This window comes from Mixophyes fleayi, chromosome 3, assembly GCF_038048845.1.
Source record: "Mixophyes fleayi isolate aMixFle1 chromosome 3, aMixFle1.hap1, whole genome shotgun sequence".
NCBI classification, from domain to species: Eukaryota; Metazoa; Chordata; class Amphibia; order Anura; family Limnodynastidae; genus Mixophyes; species Mixophyes fleayi.
The window spans coordinates 247,506,001-247,527,583 of NC_134404.1; the positions used below are offsets into that span (position 1 = coordinate 247,506,001).

The 21,583-nt window shown below is 44.7% G+C and overlaps 1 protein-coding gene across 5 annotated transcripts in view; it reads right to left on the minus strand.

Annotated features, from left to right (window-relative positions):
- Positions 1-21,583, minus strand: part of ARID1B (AT-rich interaction domain 1B) — an 835,793-nt gene that overhangs the window by 698,954 nt on the left and 115,256 nt on the right. The gene's annotated exons all lie outside the window — the stretch shown is intronic.

The window sequence follows — 21,583 nt, forward strand, 5'->3', positions numbered from 1 at the left end:
GCTAGCAAGGACAGTCAAACCCACCAATAAAATAAGAGAAAAAAATCTTGCTGGCTCCCCGCGCTTAGCGAGTCGATAGTCATCTTCACTTAGTCAGGCAATATCCTCAGACGAATTGAAATCTACAATTAAATCCTTGAAAAATACGTCCGCCCCAGGCCCGGACGGTTTCACAGCCATATATTACAAAAAACTGCTCCCTGTCCTCTCACCCATGCTTTTAGACCTCTTTAATTTGATTCTCCTGGGCCGAAAGTTTGACAGCACCACCACTAGAGCCAATATAGTGGTCATCCCGAAGGAAGAAAAGGATCCTAGTCTTTGTACAAGCTACCGTCCAATTTCGTTAATAAACACAGATTTAAAACTCTTTGCAAAAATTCTAGCAAATCGTTGCCTCAAAGTTCTTTTCCGTCATGCGCGCAACGGTGGTCTGGGGCTTCCTTGCCTCCATAAATACTATTTGGCGTTTCACCTCACCCAAGCGGTTCTCTCTTACTCTCTCCCTCAGACCAGGCTTTGGGTTGACATGGAAGCGGACCTCCTTCAGATGTTATCCCCTAGTATCTTATTTTGGCTAGACCCCAAAGACCTTCCCCCTCTTCACACTTTCCCCCCAAGAGTTCGCTTCTTTTTAGAAATATGGAAATATTGCACCCGCACTTTCAAACTTTTGGCTAATCCTAAGCGAATGTTTCCACTTCGGCATAACCCCTCTTTTCCTCCGGCACTAATTCAAAATCTTTTTCCCAATGGACAAAAACAGAATATTTTGTATCTTTCCGATATAGTTCCAACGGGATTTTTCCCGACCTTTGCTGAACTCTGCGAGCGCTTACACCTTTCAGCCTCTGTGTTTTATCAATATTTACAAATCCGAAACCTTTTCAGCACCTTAATAGACCCCCTGTGTTCCTCACAATCCCTCCCCCCTAGAAACCTGTTGTGAAAACAAGGCTTCATCTAAAGGCTTAATATCCACTTTCTATTCTCTATTAATGAATCACAATTTGCCTGACAAAGAGCCTCATGAGCTCCGCTGGGAGAAGGATATGGCTGAGACTTTGGAACCTGAGGAATGGACGGAGATTCGCGAGGCTGTTGCCAAATCCTCTATCGGTACTCAGATAAAAGAAAATTCTTACAAACCCTTATTCTGTTGGTATTTTAGTCATCTCTTGATCTGAGTCTCACCTCGGTCTGCACTCCCCCCATTCTTCCCTCTTTTTCCCTCTACTAACATACCCTCCTTACCCCTCTCCCCCTCTTCTCCTCTCTGCTTTCATCTTCTGATCTTTCCACTCCCTCTTCCCGTCTTCCCTTCATGGTACTTCTGATATTTTATAACAATTATACTTTTAGTTCACTCACGCCCATATTTTATGGCTCACAACGACCATTCTAGCTGTATTGGTTCCGGATTCCATACTTCACCTGTTTTGCAAACTCTCAATGTTCTCACTGTTACGAGTTGTATTATTGCAACATATGTTGTACCGTTCTAATTTGAAAAATGTCAATAAAATTTATTTAAAAAAAATAAAAAATAAGAGAAAACAACCATCCCTTATATTTTTATAATCTCTGTGTATATATGTATATATATATATATATATATATATATATATATATATATATATATATTAGCCCTAAGGTCGTGTGTAAACAATGAAAATGTGTAAACATCCTAAAAGCATGTGACAATAAAGAACCAGGACTTATAAAACAGAAGAAGTGAGGGACTAAATTTTGTCCTAGTATGTCATTTCTTGAGGGTTTTTTTTTAAAAAAAACCAAAACAAAACAAACTTTATTTATAGCAAAACAATACAGGTCACATGACCTGTTAGACATATAATTCAAACAGTGAAAACTATTTTATTTTTTTAAACTATGCATAGTGAACAAAGCACTATATATAAAATAAAAATGCCAACACCACATGGTGACAGGCTCTCCTTAAAGCAGTGTTACTATGTTACTAAACATTACCCCTGGCAATTTAATTATAGGAATTTGCGGAGATGATATCATAGCATATTTCCTGGCATTTGAGTTTTGTTATTCAGGACAATGTGCAGCTACCTCGAGGAGAAAGTGTGGTTACATCACACTGGGGCACGCCACAACAGTCAGGGGGTGTGCCCAGTGATTTTCGATTGCTAGCCATCCGGAAACACATACTATCACCTAGATGGGATGAGGCAGTGAGTGTTACGCTCCTGTCAGTCAGTCGGAACAACTCTAACTCCACCTAAATTCAGACACGAAGGAGGCTGGATTCTGTGGCTGTTCAAGGAAATACTCTCCCACCAACATATGCTTGGAAAATTTTCCAGGCACAGATAACTGCCAATGCAGTTTTGACAGGCTCTCACATACTGTGAAGGTATGCCTGTCATTCTGCTATTTTTTGTGTTGAAAATTCCCAATAAAATCGAAACTGTTACGGAAAGTGAGTAGGACTTAAAACCATTACCACTAGACATTGCTGTTCTTGTCCAATCCATGTGTAGATCAGCAGGTGGCGGTGTGCACATCGTGTTACACTAGAGCGTCAGATCTACCTTGGTAGTGGATCAATTAAATATCACATGTTTAAAGAGGCATCTCAATATTTATTAGAGTTAGGAGCAAAGCAAACTAACGAGTGAAAATTTGCACCTGGACAAATTATTTGTAATGCATTCGGTGCAAATGCAACATTTGTTTGCATACAAGAAAAATACTGCCTGCTGTGGCACACAAAGCTGGAAAGTTTCAGTTTAACACTACGATTTAGAGTTGCGTTAGGATGCCCTCCCTTCTCTACTCTAAACCAATTCACAATATTAAATTGCAAAAATTGTGTAAAAATCCAGCTTCTAGCTGGATTTCCTCTCAACGAGGCCCAAAACGTCTACCCCATGCTGCACTGTCACAAATTCTGTACAATACGGAGTAGTCTAAATTGGATCAGCTTATAAATATAAGTAAAATAATATCCAGCATAAAACAATTGATTACTGAGAGATGACAGCACCACATGTACTTATATTTAAGAACTTGCTAGCTTGTTTCACATAAGCAGCTTGCCAATAACAATAGCATGTATAACACTTGTGGCTTTCACAACACTGCATGATTTTAATAAAGTTTTTGAGAGACAGCACTAGGTTTTGAAATGCATATCCACAAAGTGAAAACTCCAGCATACATACTGGATATAAAAATACAATGTTACAAAAAGGAAAAAGAAAGTAAAAACAAAACAAAAAAGGTTAGCAGCCGAAACATAGATAAAAGAGTTAGCTAAGGAATAACAATGTAGTATTTAGGCACATCTAGGATTAATGCTTGTAAATCCCAATGGTCCAATGAACAAACACACAGTTTTCATAATTATATCACTGTGCTCCATGGCTGAATGAGTGTCGAGCCAATGCCAAGCTACACTTTCTCATTTGAATGACATATGGATTCAGCCAACCAGAGAGATGTTAGAACATTAAATGCCACAAACAGATCGGAGAAGCATACAAAATACCGAATTAGAGCTCACAAAACCATGCACACTTAAGGATGTCATTTTATTTTTTGAAAAAAAAAATTGGTATAATCCAGCAGATTTAAGAAAGCGCTGCTTACTAAGGAAAGCAACGATCCTGCAAAAACTGGAATTCAGGATTAGGGGTCTGTCACAACATTAGTAATATGTTAAGTGAGGCCATTTTAGCTGAGGGCACTTAAAATGCATGGATTATGTTTTTCAGGCCCTTACCCATTTGGGGTTGAAGTTGATTCATTCACAGCCAATAGAATCCATGGGGAGTGGTTTAGTCACCTCATTAGGAGCTCCCATGGATTTCTAGATCTTTCCTTCCCGCAATTTCACGGATGCCTCCCCACCCGCCCAACTAGTTATTTGTTTGATTCTAACAATCTTTTTCACAGAGGAGGCGCAGTTGGTGGGAGAGCAATGCAGTCAACGACTAGTCACAACGGTGGTTGGGATATTTGGCCGCACGTCACTGCCCCTTTCAAGTAACATTACTCTTGATCCTTCTGAGTGGAGGATCCCTTGGCGTGCTTTGCGTGGCCGTCAATGTTGAGTCCAGAAGGGAACAGTCATGCTGACGCCTGTTTAACACCGGCCAATGTTAAGAGAGTATTCCTTGGTTGGTTTGAATGCCATTTGGGCATTGCAGTATTTGGTTAGATGATTAGTTGTTTAGTTGACTGCAGTTTGCTCTCGCCACCACCAGGTGACTTTCATTTAATTGGTTTATGATTAATAAAAACTGCGACCTTTTGCCAAAGTAGCTATACGTGTCTGTGTCTTTATTTCATTAGTTTAAGTTACACTTTTAAGCTACGAAGGTTGGTAAGGTGCGTGAAGGAAAAGGACATTAGCCATATGCATTTTATTTAAACATTTGTTTAGCGTATTGCATGGGTAATGTTATTTCAATAATATTTAAGTCATCATAAACAATTATCTTAATTCAGAGGGGGGGGAGCATATAGTAGTTACATTTTTGACTGCAATTGTTCATATACCCCCTCAATGGGGCATATTCAATTGTCTGCGTTCCTCGGAAAAGTAACGTGGCGTGCGCACTATTACCGTTATTACAGTAATAGTGTGCGTGATTACCGTTATTACGGTACCTCAGGGAGCTGCGAGCTGAAATCTGAAAACGGACAATTGAATATGCCCCAATGAATCTTAATTCTGGTGTTCCCTAACACATTTTGTGGTTTCTTTTTTTGCAAGATAATATAGACGATGAACATCAAAACTGTGTTTCAAACTCTCTGGTACATTTTTGACAGCCCCTATTGTACAAAAATAAATACAATTATTTAGGCTTACTAAGAAAATTGTAATAGATAAAAGCATGTAACATGTAAACAGAGGTCCAGAAACCCAAAATTCCTGATGATCCAAAATGAAAACTAACCTTCTATCTTTCCCAGGACATATATAAAATGTTCAATAACAGGACATAATTATATGTATGAGCCACTGTCTTTCACATTTTTGCATTTTAGATTACAAACATCCTGAAGTGCACTTCAGCAGGTTTATAGACATTAAGTCTGGTCTTCACAGAAAAATACTTTCATTATGGATCACAGTTCTTTCTTCTCAGCAGTAAAGTTTGGGCAGGTAATTCAAACCTGCCCAGGCTGCAGTTGAGCAGTTAATGTAACAGTTTTGATAAGGTTGTGCCTTCTGTCTTATCAGCATTAGTTACATAGCTCCTATCTGAAGAAGCATTTTTACCATTCCTACGGTAAAATCTCCGCTCATTTTTCGGCTGAGATTTCTGTAAAAATCCCGCGACTGCAATGTTCTCAGGAACATTGGGGCTAACTGAATTTCCCCCCAATTTGTCTCTCCAAAATGTGATTCTACAACTAACTACATATATCAGTTGTGAACAAAGTTTTTGATTTTTTTTTTGCAGACCCGTCATATTGTTATTTTCCTATTTTTAATGCTGCAGTGTAATTCATTTTAAGACACCTTAGTATTCATTGATTAGCTTTCTATTGTGTTCTGTTGTAATCTACGGTTAATATACTGTGCATCTCCGGCAGATTCCAGGCTCTTACCTTCACACAACATATGTCTACTCTGCAACAGGGGCGAATCCAGGGGGGGGGGGGGGGGGGCACTACTGCCTCCAGTGTTTTAACAAAAAACATAAAATCTGAGTAAAGTATAAAAAAAGGGAAAGGTACAAAGCGGAAGTGAGCTTGTGTTGCTTGCACACCTAACAATAACTTTGGACAGGTGCAAACATTTTATATATGGATAATTGGATTTCCTTTAAGGAAAATTCCCCAGACTAAAATATTTGCCATTCATTTTGATTAAAGAAATCGTAAGCATTTGTCCTTTTATTAGTTTTTAAATAAACTTAAGAAATCCTATAGTAATACAAATCTACAATACAAAATGTACAATATGAAAATAAGGTATATCCACAATGCTTTTGCAATCCAGCACATAGATTTTAACTTGCATTTGACCTATTTGAAATAAAAATTTGATGCATTAATAACACATTGAGAGCACATTTTCAGTGCATTCGATGGGACCCATGTAACTTTGGTGTAACCTGCAGATCTTGGCTGCTTATTACAAGAGAGCAGAAATACAGCTCCTGGATTTGATTTGCCTTAATTGCAATATTTAGTAGCCAAATAGGCATCAATAATAGTTGTTCTTCATCTATATATTGTTAAAGAAAAGGCATTATTGGGTCCATCCACTTTTGTCGCTAAGCCCCAGCAACGGTCACTTAAAGCTCATTTATGGGTGGTTAAGGAATTTGTAATTGAAATTGATGGATTATACCTGGATCATCATCATCTATTTATATAGCACCATTAATTCCGCAGCGCTGTACAGAGACCCATTCACATCAGTACTTGCCCCATTGGAGCTTACAGCCTAAACTCCCTAACACACACACACACAGACAGAGAGAGAGAGAGAGACAGAGAGAGAGAGAGAGACTAGGATCAAATTGATAGCAGCCAATTAACCTACTAGTATGTTTTTGAAGTGTGGGAGGAAACAGCAGTGTGATGAAGGTGTAAGCAGTGTGATGAGGGGAACAGTGGTGTAATGAAGGGAACAGTGGTGTGGTGAAGGTGGGAGCAGTGCTATGAGGGGAACAGTGGTGTGATGAGGGTAACAGTGGTGTGATGAAGGGAACAGTGATGTGGTGAAGGTAACAGTGATGTGGTGAAGGTGGGAGCAGTTTGGGAAAGGTGGGAGCAGTGTGGTGAAGGTGGGATGAAAGTGGTAGCAGTGTGATGATGGGGCATACATATCCATACTTACCAACTTGATGGAGCTGTCTTCCGGGAGCCTGCCGGGGGAGGGGGGCGTGAGGGGGGCGGGGTGCCAAAAATCGCTTAATTTTGGACCCACCCCCTGTGACGTAATGACGCAAACACGTCATTTTACACCGGGGGCGGGGCCAAACGATTCTCTGTGAATCGCGGCATTTGGGACCAAATTCTGCCAACTTCATTAGGAAGTGGGCAGAATTCAGGAGATTGCCCTACTCTCCCGGGAGTCCGGAAGACTCTCCCAAGATGCGGGAGTCTCCCGAACATTCCGGGAGAGTTGGCAAGTATGTACTTATCTGTTATTTGTTGCTCTTATTGTTGTGATTTTATAGCCATGTAGTGTTTTACTTAAAAAAAAGCAATGAACAAACCTGACTGTTACTACGGTAACAATTACTACGGTAATAGTGCTCATTATTACCGTTAGTACAGTAAGCTTTAACTCTGATTTCTGCAGGAGCCGTGAGCAGAAATCTGGGTTAAAATTACTGTATAAACATTAAAACTGCTAGCGCCGCGTTATTCCTAGAATAACGTGGCCGAATTGAATCAGCCCCATAGTGTTGTAGGGCACAGGGCCTACAGGAGTCGGGACTGGAGAAGACGGAGGAGTCGGGACTGGAGAAGGGGGAGGAGGCTGGACTGGAGAAGGGAGGGGCTGTGACTGTAGAGGGGGAGGTGGTCAGGGATAATCTATAAACTGTCTAAAAGAAAAGTCTAGATCGCCCCTGCTCTGCAAGTACCGTCTCTCATATTAATTAGTGATTGTGTGACATTGTTAGTATACAAGGATGCAGCATAACTTCTCTTTTGCAACCAATATATAAGAAATAGCTTCAGAATAAAACACACACTTTCACACACTGAAATAGTCACCCAACTAACTAAACATAACAGAATATTTAGAGGTCAGTCATACAAAAGCAGAGCTTCCATTAAAAACCTAGCTGTTGTGTGACAAATCTTGGTGATAAGAGATTAAGGAAAAAATGTGCACTCTATAAGCAAGTTATACTGCTTAGCTCATAATTAATGTTATATCTGGAAAAGAGTGCAAACAATATGTAAAGGCTATACAGTCTCAAAGCATTAATTGGGAACTAGTTATAGGCATATATTGATAGCAGGAACAGGAGTTATGTACTTTAAAAAAAAAAAACATATATGCATTACTATTACATACATTTTCTTCTATCAGATATCATATGTTATCTAATAATATATGTATTATATTATTGATTATAGTGTAATTCAGTGTAATAACTGCACTGTATATATTATAAAACAATAATAAATCTAGCAATTCATCATCAGCTATTTATATAGCGCCATTAATTCCACAGCACTGTACAGAGAACTCACTCACATCAGTCCATGCACCATTGGAGACAACAGTCTAAATTCCCTAAGACACACACAGACAGATATTAAGGTCAACTTAATAGCAGCCAGTTAACCTGCCAGCATATTTTTGGAGTGCGGAGGGAAACCCACACAAACACGGGGAAAACATACAAACTCCACACAGATAAGGCCATGGTCTGGAATCAAACTCATGACCCCAGTGCTGTGAGACAGAAGTGCTTGCCACCAAATAATACATACTTGCCAACTCTCCCGGAATGTCCGGGAGACTCCCGCATTTTGCGAGAGTCTCCCGGACTCCCGGGCGAGTGTGGCAATCTCCCGAATTCTGCCCACTTCACTAGGAAGTGCCCACTTCCTAGTGAAGTGGGCAGAATTAGATCCCAAACGCCGCGATTCCCGATGAATCGCGGCGTTTAGCCCCGCCCCCCGCTGTCAAATGACGCAATTTGCGTCATGACGTCACAGGGGGCGGGGCCGAAATGACGCGATTTTGGCCGCCCCGCCCCCTCACGCCCCCCTCCACTGGCTGGCTCCCGGAAGAGAGCTGAAGAAAGTAGGTAAGTATGAAATAATATTCATTGCATATTACAGCTAGAGACAACAATTTTTTTAAAAACCAGTTATTGTTAAGGCACTGGGATCAACAACTTTAGCAAACAAGGCCAACAAAATATGATCTTTTAGAATATATAGTAATGGTTGCCATTTACAAGACACACAAGATGTGCAGCACAAAACACCTTGGTTTTGAACCTTTGTGCCTATATGGTCTGCTCAGCACACATGAAGATCTGTGTCAGGTGATGGCTCTGCAAGCTAGATGTTCATCTAGGAATACAGAGGTACATAAGAATCTGAAATGGCACATTGGCAAAGTCCAACCACGTTCCACTTTAGAACCATCGCTTTCATTAGAAGAAAATCTTCAGGTTTTCTGCTAAAGAACTGACCAGTTTACCTTTTTTTATGGTTAAATTAATCATGAAAGTGAGGGGACATGCAGCCTGTCTTCATTACATATGGTACTTTTGTTTGTTTGAAGGTTTGTTTAACACTGTGTAAAGGGTTCTAGAAATGCACCTATCCACCAAGGTGTAACTGGATGGCACAGAATTCTTCTCAATAAAAGTATAGGACAAGCTGTAATCGCCGCCAGTTCAGAAAGCTGGTGCAAAAATTAAGTTGTTTAGCAGGGGGGGGGGGAAATGCACCTTTCTGCACAGCAAGGAAGACCCCTAAAAATACCCTTTCACCCCCATCATCTTATTTCAGTAAGTATAACACTCTGCCCAGCTCCTCCTATAAGTCAGTGCGAATTCTTACTCTTTCACAATGGTTGCCCATCATGCTCCGGCAACCTATGTGGTTTGCCAGAAATCTGCATTGCACCTTGGTCTTTTTGCGATTCGAAAATGACCTCCATAGTACAAACATACTAAGTACCCCATAGCTTTGAGAAAGAGCCTTGCATAGGCACGAAACGCGGCAGCGGGGTTTCGTGTGTTGGATCCGGATGTTATTATCTCCTCCTATTGGACACATCACCTGTGTTCCTTTACTGACAAGTCTTTTATTATTTCACCAACAACATCTTTCCGAAACCTTTGACTTTCATTGCCGGCTTACACGTCAAGCTAGTATTTTATCTGGCTAGACTCTGCCCAATCGGGGCGTAGAGTCTGAAGTGACACTATGTATCGGGAGGACCGCTAATTGTTACCGGAGTTCAGTGTGGTTTAAGGCCGGCTATATTCCAAGGGATTATCAAGATCTGTTAGCCGTGTGAATACCACTTTGTTGGATCTCCTGGAACCAGGTGATAAGTGATCGTTATTTGTTTTATTATTTGCATATTGACGGAGGAGTCTTTATCTACTTTGGACACTAGTTTCCTACTCACTCTTGACGAGTGTAGTCTTTTAGGATTTTTCATCTGGATGTGCATGCATATCTATATACTGGACTAATTGAGTGATGGCCACACTATTTTTCCGGGTACACATTCAATTATATATGTGTTTCATTTTAACTATTAATGGATTACCTATTTGGGTATTCATAATGTGACATCTGAGTCGATTTATTTATATATATATATATATATATATATATATATATATATATATATATTGTTTCTATACCCAATTTGTGATAAATGGCAGATGTTAATTTGGTGCCTATGAATTTATATAAAGATCTATTTGTATTACTATCAAGTGCCTCTTCTCATAACTCGGGAGACCCTCTATAACCTCTGCCATTATAGTTTATGCTTTTATCATCAAATATCAATCAAAATAAATTTTCTATTTATTGTGTTATTTACTTTTAGACCTTCAGCAGCACAACCCTTATGCTTGTTTTTTTGTGTCTTTGACTATTATTGGTGGTTGATAGCAATCCACCACGGGTTTGCAGCAGCTGAGGATTCTAATCATCAACGGTGTCCCCTTTATTATTTTTAAAAATATCCTTTTTCCTTTTATCTCTCAATTTATTACAAGGAGTTATCCCCGGGTGTTCTCCAGTGTGCGCCAATTACCCCTAGTGGGTTCCTTGTTTGTTTTGAGGCCTACCCCATAGAGAGGTCACACTAATGAAACATTTTCTCAGAAGAATTAATCATGTTTTCTAAAAAGGTAAAATTAATCTACTACTTAATAATAGGAGGGGTTTCACTCTTTATGACCAGATCGATATTTATGCTTTGGAGATGAAGCTATGTTTTAGTTTATCCACGTGGGCATTTTTTCAGCACATATAGGTCGTTCTTTTTGTGGCATATCAGAACATATATCTTTATTTTGTTAACTCTGTATGGAGAAGGACAGGGAAAAAACAAGACACTTCCAGTATTTTTATAGTTTTAGCTGCTTATTTATACTTGAAGATATCTCAAAACTGCACATGGAGGCAAAGTATTTGTGGGGATCCTGTCACGAGCCGCGGCGGTACTCACAGCCGCCGCGGCTCGCTTCCTGTCGGTCCCAACGTCCCGGCCGTCACCATGACGACCGGGACGTCATTTCCTTCCAACTCCCGACCGTTACCAAGGCAACGGTCGGACGCTTCCTCAGCGCCGTGTCCTGGCAGCCAGGCGCGCATGCGCTCTAGGGACAATCAGGCAGATTTAGCCTGTGGCTGAATTAGCAGGCATTAGCCTGCAGGTGTGGATTTCAGGGCTAAGCCCTGATTGGTCTTGCTAGGTGCTGGCAATTAGCCTACAAGTGTGGCCATGTCTAGGGGCAGGTTCTGATTGGTTGTGGGTTGTATTTAAGGCAATGAGGTCTGCTGCCTCATTGCCGGTTATAGCTTCTGTGCTCCAGTCTGCTGACCTGCTTGTTCCAGTTCCTGTTCCTGTATCTACGTTTTGACTTCCCGTGTATGACCCTTGGCTTCGTATTTGACTTCGCTTGTGTTTCCTGTGACCCTGATCCTTGGCTCGTTTACCCGTTCTGCTACTTTGCCTGTGACCTCTGACCTCAGCTTGTTCATTGTTACTGTTACCTGCTGCCGACCTTTGACCTCTGCGTGGACCTGACTCTTCTTGCCTGGGTTCTCCCCAGCCGGTACACACTTCACGACCCTCTGTCAGTCTGCAGCCCAGTCTGTCCCCACCATCAGGGGCTCCAGTGAACACCTGACTGGCAGAGTAGACTCCGGGTTGTGTTGTGCCGGCTGGAGGGGTTCCTAACATTATAACCGGCCCACTCACGGAGACGTGGTTGGAATGGATGCAAGTGGATCCTCACCGTCTCCGGCACAAGCCCTGGCAGCCCATGTTGAGTCCTTATATCAGATGATCCAGGGATTGGCTGAGCGTCTGTCTGTTCAAGAAGAAGCCGCAAAAGTGTCACAACCCACTTCAAGTTCCGTCTGTGAACCTAAGATGAACTTGCCGGATCGCTTCTCTGGAAATAGGTCCCTGTTCCGGAATTTCAGGGAGAGCTGCAAGCTCTATTTCCGATTGAGACCCCGTGTCACGGGCACTAGGAGTCTTTACCCAGGGATCACCAGGTGGTAGGCTTACCAGAGCAATATAGATGGTAATAGGGTACTCTGGTAGCTGGGTGATCACGGAACAGGAAACAGCAGATGATGAGATGCTCAGGAAAGTCTATGACTAGCAGCACTGGTAATATGGAGGTAATAGTACACGAGGAACTGTAGGACAAGGACACGTGAAGGTAGTCAGTGGTCTGCGATAGCAAGTTGTACCACTGCTATAGTGAGGAGGATTGTCCAACAGAAACGAGGAGGTGATGAGAGTCAGCGGTCTGCGGATAGCAAGTTATACCGCTGTCTGAGTGAAGGAATGGAATCCAAGTGGAGGTATCCGGGGAGTCAGTGGTCTGCGATAGCAAGTTGTACCACTGCTATGTGAGAGGATACTGGAACAGGTGATACTGGAGACAGGGATCAGTGGTCTGCTACTAGCAAGTTGTACCACTGAATATATATGTGAGGAGGTGCACGGGGAGAGACTGCAACACAGGATATACACAGGCACCTTATATACGATCCACAGTAACATGCACAATATGTATATAAATGACTGAACAGGTCTGCAAATATAGGAAGTCTCTTGAAGCAGTCCAGCACAAGTTAACACAGTCAATGATGGCAATAGACTCAGCGGATAGCAGACTCCAGAGGAGAACCAACACAGTCCAGCAAGATATGCAATACACCAGCACCGTCAATGAGAATTATGCATACCGTGGTTCAGAAGCAGGTAGTCAGATAGGAGTGCAGGGATACCTGAGCGGCAGGAGGCCGGCTGGATGAGAAGTCCCAGGATACCTGAGGCAGCAATCAGTAGGTGCAGCGCACAGATAAGTAGACCAACAGGGACACGAATCCACAGGAATCAATAACACGTGGAACTGGACTCACGCAGGACCCAGGAGAGTAGAGACGATCCAGCAGAGGAGTAGTAGATGAGATATAAATCCAATGCAGACGGGAGGGTAGACCTGCGGGACACGTGAAGGCGTGGAGAGCGGATCAGCAGTAGATGGATGATAGCGCGATCAGCAGCAGCAGGACTCTGCGGTACACGGAGGTAACCAGTAGCAACCAATAGTTGTCAGTAGCGATGGCACACGGGATAGCAGAGCAGACCAGGAGCTGTTGATCACGGAGAGTAGCAAATGGCAATGAGAGCAGCAGTCTCGAGGAAACACAGAAGGGCTGAGGAGAGACTGCAGTGCACAGGAGCAGCGGATAGGAATCAGCTAACTTGTCACGATGATGAACACAGGCGAGTTGTAGGCTGGAGGCTGTAGTGCACGGAAGCAGCGGGTAGACATCAGCTAACAATCACGATAATGAACACAGGCGAGTTGCAGGCTGAAGGCTTATAGTGCACGGAGGCAGCGGATAGGAATCAGCTCACTGACTTGATGAGGAACAGGTGAGTGGATGTAAGGTAACGGTTGGAGTGCACAGAGGCAGCGGGTAGGAACCAGCAAACAGTCACAGTGAAATATAATAGCGATGAAGTGGATTAGAGGACTGAAGTGCACGGAGGCAGCGGATAGGAATCAGCAAACAGTCACAATAATAAGTAGTAGCGTTGAAGTGGTTTGGAAGACTGTAGTGCACGGAGGCAGCGGATAGGAATCAGCTAACAGTCACGATGATATAGTTGATGGTAGAAGTGGTATGGGGACCACAGTGGTAGAAGTGGTTTGGAAACCACAGAGGTAGAAGTGGTTTGGAAACCACAGGAATCAGCAGCGCTGAAAACACGAGGAATACAGGAACACCTTCAGAGACTCATAGGGAATGAGACTCCAAGATCAGGCCCCGTGGTGTTGACCACAGGTGCTTAATATAGGGAGTGTTGCCTGATCTGCCAATTGAGTTAAAGGGACATACACAGAAGTATAGGAAAGGGCTGCGCATGCGCAGACCCTCAGGATGGAGGACGGCCACGGTTCCTAAATGTCCGGGAAGAGGCACTCACGGTCCGGTGAGTGACACCCCGCTCCTCTGGGTCAGAGCATCAAAGGGTCGGGATTATCATTTCCCTTCTACAGGGTGACCCCCAGTCCTGGGCGTTTTCCTTGCCGCAGACCAGTCCTGCCATGCAGTCAGTAGACGCTTTCTTTGAGGCGTTAGGTCTATTATATGACGACCCGGACCGTATTGCCTCCGCTGAAGCTCACCTACGGGCCTTGAAACAAGGCCGGCGCTCGGCAGAGGAATACTGCGCTGAATTCCGTAGATGGTCACCTGATAGTGGATGGAATGATCCTGCCTTGCGGAGTCAGTTCCGTCTTGGCCTGTCGGAACAGGTCAAAGACTCTTTGGTGCAGTACCCATCTCCTACCTCTCTGGAGGATCTGATGCACCTCTCCATTAAAATCGATAGGAGATTTAAAGAGCGGAAAACCGAAAAGGAGACATCATCACATCTATCCGGCTTCATTCCTGTTCCCACGGATGGTGAGGAACCCATGCAATTGGGAGCGTATCGTCTCTCCCCTGAGGAAAGAGACAAGAGAAGATCACAGGGCTTATGTCTCTATTGCGGCACAAAAGGCCACTTCTCCCGTTCCTGCCCGAATAAGCCGGGAAAAGAGCATGCCTAGGGAACGAGGGGAAAGTTCACCTAGGTCTACAGATTGTCTCCCCGAAAAACGCCTTATTGATCCCTGCACAACTCATGTTTAGTGCTCGTTCAATGGACCTGTCCGCTTTCGTTGATAGTGGAGCTGCAGGCAACTTCCTGGACATCGGGTTCGCACGCGCTGCTAAAATTCCGATGGTAGAACTCAAGTCCGCTATTACTGTCTGTGGCTTAGATGGAGGTCCGTTGCCTGGTGGCAAGATTTCCTGGGAGACCTCGCCACTACAATTAAAAATCGGAGCTCTCCATTCAGAGTCAATAACCTTCCTCCTTATCGATTGTTCCTCAGTTCCCTTGATCTTGGGCCACCCATGGCTTTCCCGTCATAACCCTGTCATGGACTGGGTAAAAGGAGAAATTGTCCAGTGGAGCTCTTATTGTACACAGTCCTGCTTGTCACTGCCCCTGCGGGTGATTCAGTCTATTCCGGAGCAGCTTCCCTCACAATATCATGAGTTCTGGGATGTGTTCTCCAAGAAAGCTGCTGACACCTTACCACCTCACCGTGACTTCGACTGTGCCATTGAGCTTATTCCTGGTTCCAAGTTGCCTAAGGGTCGCCTGTACTCTCTCTCTGTTCCCGAGACCAAATCCATGCAGGAACACATCGATGAAAATCTGGAGAAAGGCTTTATCAGGCCATCTAAATCTCCCGTAGGAGCAGGATGCTTCTTTGTATCCAAAAAGGATGGAGGGCTAAGACCCTGTATAGATTACCGGGGATTGAATCTTATCACAATTAAGAACACCTATCCTCTCCCGCTCATTTCCGTACTTTTTGATCAATTGAGAGGGGCTACGGTCTTCACAAAAATCGACCTTCGTGGAGTGTATAATCTCATCCGTATCAAGGAAGGGGATGAGTGGAAGACGGCATTCAATTCGCACTCTGGCCACTACGAGTATCTGGTCATGCCGTTTGGCCTTAGAAATGCACCTGCAGTGTTCCAGGACTTGATCAATGAAGTTCTTCGGGAATTCCTTGGTTGTTTCGTGGTCGTCTATTTAGATGATATCCTCATCTATTCCAGATCTTTGCCCGCCCATCAGACTCACGTCAAACAAGTTCTACAGAAATTACGAGAGAACCACCTGTACGCTAAGCTGGAAAAGTGTGAGTTCGAGGTGCAGAGGGTATCCTTTTTAGGCTATGTTATCTCTTCTGAGGGATTCTCCATGGATCCAGCTAAGGTCCAGGCTATTTGGGATTGGGTGCAACCCAACAATCTTAAGGCGGTGCAGAGGTTCCTGGGCTTCTCCAATTATTATAGGAGATTCATTCACAACTTTGCCGACATTGTGGCTCCCATTGTCGCTCTGACCCGTAAAGGAATGGATCCAACTAATTGGTCGTCCCAAGCAGTAGCCTCATTCGAAAGCCTGAAAAAGGCCTTTGTCTCCTCTAAGGTCCTTAGACATCCGGATCCAGCTAGGACATTTGTTCTTGAGGTCGACGCCTCTGACATCGGTGCCGGTGCCATCCTATCGCAGAAGGATCCTCATACTAATCGTCTGCACCCATGTGCTTATTTCTCCCGTCAGTTCTCTTCAGCGGAGGCCAACTATGATGTCGGTAATAGAGAACTATTGGCAATCAAATGGGCCTTCGAGGAGTGGCGGCATTGGTTGGAGGGTGCTTTACATCAGATCTCTGTCATTACCGATCACAAGAATTTACAATATATACAGTCAGCTAAACGTTTAAATCCTAGACAGGCCCGGTGGGCGTTATTCTTTACCCGGTTTAACTTTCTGATCACCTACCGACCAGGCTCCAAAAATGTCCGGGCAGATGCCCTTTCCAGAAGTTTCTCGGCACACCACATTCCAGTCACTATCCCAGAGCTGATTATTCCTCCTTCTGTAATCCATGCCGGATTGACCCAAGATCTGAGTATCACACTTCAGAGATTCCAGAAATTAGCCCCTGATACTACTCCGGAGCGACGTCTCTTTGTTCCAGTCCATCTAAGGAAGGCGGTTATTGCAGAGGCGCACAACAGTAGGGTTGCGGGGCATCCTGGAATTTTCAAGACGTTAGAAATCCTTTCCCGTACAGTCTGGTGGCCATCTATGTCTGCTGACGTCAAGGGTCATGTCCTCTCATGTGAGGTTTGTGCCAGAAACAAAGTTCCTAGGATCCGCCCAATAGGCCAGTTAGTTCCTTTGGCACCACCTGCAAAACCATGGACCCACTTGTCCATGGACTTTATAGTGGATCTACCACCTTCTGCAGGACACAATACCATTTGGGTCGTGGTAGACCGGTTCAGCAAGATGTCCCAGTTTGTTCCCTTACCCAGACTGCCTACAGCTCGGGATTTGGCCGTCTTATTCATTCAACATATTTTCCGGCTCCATGGACTCCCTACTGACATAGTTTCCGATCGGGGTTCTCAGTTCATAGCGCAATTCTGGAGATCTTTCTGTACCCTTCTCGGAATCAAGGTTAGTTTATCATCCGCATATCACCCTCAGTCAAATGGGCAAACCGAAAGAGTTAACCAGTCCTTAGAAAAGTTTTTACGATGCTACACATCAGAGTTCCATGATAATTGGTCTTCCTTGTTACCCTGGGCGGAATTTGCCTGTAACAATTCCTGTCATTTATCTACTAAAACTTCTCCGTTTTTTTGCAATTATGGTTTTCACCCCAGATCTAACTCCTTGTATTCGCTTAACCCAGTTGGTGTCCAGGAGATCCGTTCCACTGCAAGAGATCTCAGAGTTATCTGGAGGAAAGTACAGGCATCTCTGAAACAAGCTTCATTTGTCGCAAAAAAAAAATTCAGATCGCCACCGTACCATCTGCTCCTTCAAGGTGGGCCAGAGAGTGTGGCTGTCTACAAAAAACATTAAACTCAGACAGCCTTGCAAAAAGTTGGGCCCCAAGTTCATCGGCCCGTTCCTTATCATCAAGCAGGTTAATTCTGTCGCATTTAGGTTAAGAATTCCGGGCTCGTTGAGAATTCCCAACACATTTCACTGTTCTATATTGAAGCCGGTATTATATCCTACTCAAATCCAGTCTTCAAATTTGCCTGAGAGAAAATCAAACAGATCACCAAGATACGTTGTTCAGAAGATCTTGGATTCCAAAAAAGTGCAAGGTCAGGTGCACTTCCTAGTGCAGTGGAGGAATCGTGGGTTAGAAGAACGGTCTTGGATCCCACGGAGACAACTCGATGCTCCTAAACAGTTGAAGGAGTTCTTTAAAAAATTTCCAAGGAAACCGGGATGTCGGGGTTCCTTAACCCCTCCTCAAGGGGGGGGTACTGTCACGAGCCGCGGCGGTACTCACAGCCGCCGCGGCTCGCTTCCTGTCGGTCCCAACGTCCCGGCCGTCACCATGACGACCGGGACGTCATTTCCTTCCAACTCCCGACCGTTACCAAGGCAACGGTCGGACGCTTCCTCAGCGCCGTGTCCTGGCAGCCAGGCGCGCATGCGCTCTAGGGACAATCAGGCAGATTTAGCCTGTGGCTGAATTAGCAGGCATTAGCCTGCAGGTGTGGATTTCAGGGCTAAGCCCTGATTGGTCTTGCTAGGTGCTGGCAATTAGCCTACAAGTGTGGCCATGTCTAGGGGCAGGTTCTGATTGGTTGTGGGTTGTATTTAAGGCAATGAGGTCTGCTGCCTCATTGCCGGTTATAGCTTCTGTGCTCCAGTCTGCTGACCTGCTTGTTCCAGTTCCTGTTCCTGTATCTACGTTTTGACTTCCCGTGTATGACCCTTGGCTTCGTATTTGACTTCGCTTGTGTTTCCTGTGACCCTGATCCTTGGCTCGTTTACCCGTTCTGCTACTTTGCCTGTGACCTCTGACCTCAGCTTGTTCATTGTTACTGTTACCTGCTGCCGACCTTTGACCTCTGCGTGGACCTGACTCTTCTTGCCTGGGTTCTCCCCAGCCGGTACACACTTCACGACCCTCTGTCAGTCTGCAGCCCAGTCTGTCCCCACCATCAGGGGCTCCACTGAACACCTGACTGGCAGAGTAGACTCCGGGTTGTGTTGTGCCGGCTGGAGGGGTTCCTAACAGATCCCAAGGGCAAAAGTGTGTATAGGGCGAGAGTGGGTGGACAACAATTGTGGTGGGGGTTCCTTTTTGTACGTTTGAGACTGCATGCATTTTGTCAGATCAATGATACAGAGAATAAGTGACAAAATCAAGTAGGAGGGAAAACAAGTGCATGACCGTATTCTTAAAATTTAAAAAAAAAAAAAAGTCTCACAAATCTCATAATAGCTGCAATCCCAAGTATTTGCTGTAACTTCCAAAGAGGATGATTTACTTCCATCTAGGGGATGCACAATTAAATGGTCTTGATAACATCAGGGTCATTTGAAATAGTTCTCTTGCAGACAGCAATCTTCCTGTGGTTGAATGATTAAGGCATTGTCATGCAAAACTGTGAAATTTGAAGAGTAAACAAAGCTAAATTGTGGCACTACAAACTGTTCTCCTTCATGATCAGACTAAATTTCACATTTTGCAATGCCTTGGTAACATTTTTTTTTTCTTAACCCATGCAAAATAATTTTATTTTGTTTCTTTCAGGACAGATGGAGCTTTCTTGGAAGTAGGATAAATATATTTTAATTTGACAGGCATTAACTAAAATAGGAAAATACTAATCTTTTCCAGGATTCTTTCTATAGCACTCACTGCAAACATGTACAACACAATTGTATCCATAAAATCATAGTGTTTCTGGTGGTGAGCGGTGGGATAAACGCAGGCCGCTTTTCGTGAACCAATCAGGAGAGCCGAGTTATTCAGAAAGGAATAACTGCAGCCAGGAGAACGCACAGGATGTCTGATTACACCAACGTGTCCAGGGCGGATCTCGAGACTCTGCAGTGTCAAGGGCATTGACATCAGCCATTCGCCAAACAGGGTGGAGATGAGAGAGGCGCTGAGGGAATGGCACCGACAGCATGGTAACCCAGTAGCCCAGACGACAGAGATCCCTGCTCAGCAGCATGCAGAGACCTCTACCCAGCAGACTTCACCTGCACAACCAACCCCTCTATCGTATGATGAGCGCAGGGCTGCCGGGCTAAAGATCCAGCTGGCGGCCTTAGGGGACAATGCATCTGCAGCTGAGCGGGCATGGCGCCAAGAGGGAAGGGCACCAGCCATGCAGCCCAAGGGCGAGGCACCCCCTAGAGGATCAGGACTGTCATCTCTACCTTGCCCTAAATTTGAGGACTGTATTGAGAATATTAATGAGCACCTGCAGGTATTTGAAAGGACTTGCAGGCTACACGCTGTACCCAGAGAGGAATGGGTTAAGCATCTGGTGCCCACACTGCAAGGACGTGCAGTGGAGACCAACCATGGGGTGCCCACATAGGACTGTGCAGACTATGATATAGTAAAAATGGCACTCCTTAAACGGTACACTATTACCATAGAGACCTATCGTCTGAAGTTCCGAGACTTTACAAAGGATTTCCAGCCACTCATGAGGAGTTTGCCAACCTGCTGCGGGAGTTTGCCAGGAAGTGGGTGCGCGGGGCAGGTGTCCAGACAGTGGATGAGGTAATAGACTTGATGTGCCAAGAGAAGATTCACCGAAGGTGCGCACCGGAGGTGACAGAATGGGTGCTGGACCGGAAGCCAGGCACCCTGGAAGCAGCCGCACAGCTGGTGGATCAATATGTGGCAGTGAGGCCACACTGGCAGAAGCGCCAGGCTAACAGCCAACCCCAAAGGATCGTACAATCAGGTGGACATCCCTCTTCTAGTCACCCCCAAAAGCAAGTACCTAACCCTTTGGGTACCATTCGCCAGCCACCTCCCCATCCTGTCCCTGGGAGTTATCAGAGACCACCCGAGCCCAGGCTGGACAAGAAGTACTACAGCTGCGGGAAAATCGGTCATTTAAGGACGGACTGTCCCACAGCCCCGGCACCCCAGACTCGTGCCCCTAATCCGTGTCCTGGGGCCCAGCTGACTTGCTTAACTGGCGAAGGTGAGCCAGTAGAGACTGTTTCCACTCCTGCCAGATAAGTGGAGTGTGGCGTGTCTGAAGGTGACTCAGTGGAGAGAGTCACCTGTCTGTTTAAAAGACCCCCTAAAAACATGTGGAGAAACCTGAAGCCAGTCCAAGTGGGAACCCTGCAGGGTGAAGGACTGAGAGACCCGTGGGCCTCAATTAAACTTGTGAGTCCCCATCTATTGATCCTGCTCCAGTATTGCAGAATCGCACTGCCAAAGTTACTGTGGCAGATGGACTTGAAAAAGAAGTCCCTGTAGTAAGGGTGTTTCTATACTGTGGAGATGGCTAGGAGTTGCGAGATGTTGCCGTTATGGATGGCCACCCAACTGATGTGATTTTGGGCAAGGATGCTGGGGGTGGAATTGTGACCGCATTTCTCAACACTATCACCCGGAGCCAAGCTGCTAAGCTACAGTCTTCAGGATCTACACCTGCACAGCCCAGCCCAGAGGAAAAGACCACAGCTGCTAGACAACAGTCATCACCTGCGATCACAGCTTCAGCCAGCCCAGAAGTAAAAACCACATCTGCTGTCTCTTCAGGAAACAGCCAGCCCCTTGCCTCTGGAAAGACTAAATCCCATGGTAACACAGAGGATGTTGTCTCTTGCCAACCTGATCTTGTGGGCGTGCCAGTGAGGCTCCTGTCCCTAGCAGTATGCCAGCTCCAGCGGTAAGTACAGCTGACCACAGTGACCCCCAATTGACTGATCCCACTTTGA